The following is a 2568-nucleotide window of genomic DNA, read 5'->3' as shown; positions in this document are numbered from 1 at the left end:
ATAAAATTTACCAGCTTAACTATTTTTAAGTATACGATTTATTGGCATTAAGTATATTTACATTGTTATGCAGTCATTACTACAATCTATTTCCAGAACTCTCTCAATTTCCCAAACTAAAACTCTGTACTCATTAAATAATAACTCTCCATTTCTCATTATCCCTGGCAGCCACCATTTTACTTTCTGTCTCATGAGTATCACTACTTGAAGTACCTTCTATAAGTGAAATCATACAGCATTTTTTCTTTTGTAATTGACTTATTTCATTTAGATTAATATCTTCAAGCTTCATCCATGTTGTAGCCAATGTCAGGATTTCCTTCCTTTTTTAAGACCAAATTGCATTCCATTTATATATATATTCCATATAAAATGGAAAATAAAAAAATAATATATATAAATATATATATAAAACCATTCCACTTTATGTATATGTTTTCCATTGATATATTTTACACAGCCATAATGACTAAAACATACACCAAATGAACAGAAATTAAGGAATTCAGAATGATATTCCAAAAAAAAAAGAAAGAGAAAAAAAATGAAAGCTCTTCTTGATGAAAGAATATCACCTAATCAATGTCAAAAAAAAAACATAGAATGTGAAAAAAAAACATTTTGCAAATACAAATATAAAAACTGAATATGGCAAGAATTATCAAATAGATGCTGAGATTGTTATGTGAAAGATTTTGGGGGAGCAGTGTTCATCCAATGCAAAGTATCACCCCTTCAAATCCATATGGATTTCAAAGAAGATGCAGTGCTAAGACTGAGAGATCAAGTAGTTACCACCTTTACTAAAAGATCAGTTAGCATCACCAATGGTGGGCAAACTGACATGTATCTTCTGAGATACCTGTGTCACCTGTGTAGTATTTTTGCCAAAATGCTTCTCCAGAAGTATCACATATCTAGATATAACTTAGAGTTCACAGAGAAAATAAAGGAGACAGAAATATACTAGATGACACCATGAGGAAACTGGCGAATTCAGAACGTGGAACAGTCTACAAGACAATCATCCTGGAGATACGCTCCTTAGATATTCCTTTCTGCCCCTGGACGCCACCGAGTAAGCATCGTTAAAGTCTCCCCTCCCGCCATGTCTAAGTCAGAGTCTCCCAAAGAGCCCGAGCAGCTGCGGAAGCTCTTCATCGGAGGTTTGAGCTTCGAAACAACCGATGAGAGTCTGTGGAGCCATTTTGAGCAATGGAGGACGCTTCCGGACTGTGTGGTAATGAGAGACGCCAACACCAAGCGCTCCAGAGGCTTTGTGTTGGTCACGTAGGCCACCGTGGAGGAGGTGGAACGCTGGGCCGCACGAGGTGGACGGGAGAGTCGTGGAACCAAAGAGGGCTGTCTCCCGAGAAGATTCTCAAAGACCCGGGGCCCACTTAACTGTGAAAAAGATTTTTGTTGGTGGAATTAGAGAAGACACTGAAGAACATCATCTAAGAGATTATTTTGAACACTATGGGAAAATTGAAGTGATTGAGATCATGACTGACCAAGGCAGTGGCAAAAAGAGAGGTTTTGTTTTTGTGACCTTTGACGACCACGACTCTGTAGACAAGATTCAAAAATACCACACTGTGAATGGCCACACTGTGAAGTAAGGAAAGCCCTATGGAAGCAAGAGATGGCTAGTGCTTCCTCCAGCCAAAGAGGCCGAAGTGGTTCTGGAAACTTTGGTGGAGGTGGTTTTGGTGAGAATAACAACTTTGGTCATGGAGGGAACTTCAGTGGTCGAGGTGGCTTTGGTGGCAGTCAAGGTGGTGGTGGATACAGTGGCAGTGGGGACGGCTATAACGGATTTGGTAATGATGGAAGCAACTTTGGAGGTGGCAAAGCTGTAATGATTTTGGCAATTACAACAATCAATCCTCAAATTTTGGACCCATGAAAGGAGGAAATTTTGGAGGCAGAAGCTCTGGCCCCTATGGTGGTGGAGACCAATACTTTGCCAAACCAGGAAACCACGGCGGCTATTCCAGCAGCAGCAGCTATGGCAGTGGCAGAAGGTTTTAATTACTGCCAGGAAACAAAGCTTAGCAGGAGAGGAGAGCCAGAGAAGTGACAGGGAAGCTACAGGTTACAACAGATTTGTGAACTCAGCCAAGCACAGTGGTGGCAGGGCCTAGCTGCTACAAAGAAGACATGTTTTAGACAATACTCATGTGTATGGGCAAAAAACTCGAGGACTGTATTTGTGACTAATTGTATAACAGGTTATTTTAGTTTCTGTTCTGTGGAAAATGTAAAGCATTCCAACAAAAAGTTTTAATGTAGATTTTTTTTTTTTTTGCACCCATGCTGTTGATTGCTAAATGTAATAGTCTGATCATGACGCTGAATAAATGTGTATTTAAAAAAAAAAAAAAAGACAACCATCCTGGACTTTGAGAAAGTCAATGACTGGATAAGTAGAGGAATGTTCTAGGTTCTAGGTTCTAAAAAACTAAAGAAGTTTAGGAGTCTGATATACACATGACCTTTGATTGGATCTTTTCTGGGAATTAGGAGTAAAAACACTATAAAATGAATTTTTTAAAATAAATT

At 38.9% G+C, this 2568-nt stretch overlaps 1 pseudogene; it reads left to right on the top strand.

The window, feature by feature from the left end:
- The first annotated feature begins 1112 nt into the window (after positions 1-1112).
- LOC121488651 lies at positions 1113-1953 on the top strand (annotated as a pseudogene).
- Positions 1954-2568: the final 615 nt, after the last annotated feature.

The sequence above is a fragment of the Vulpes lagopus genome, chromosome 4 (assembly GCF_018345385.1).
Source record: "Vulpes lagopus strain Blue_001 chromosome 4, ASM1834538v1, whole genome shotgun sequence".
Classification (NCBI taxonomy): Eukaryota; Metazoa; Chordata; class Mammalia; order Carnivora; family Canidae; genus Vulpes; species Vulpes lagopus.
This window is presented reverse-complemented; position numbering and strand designations above follow the sequence as displayed.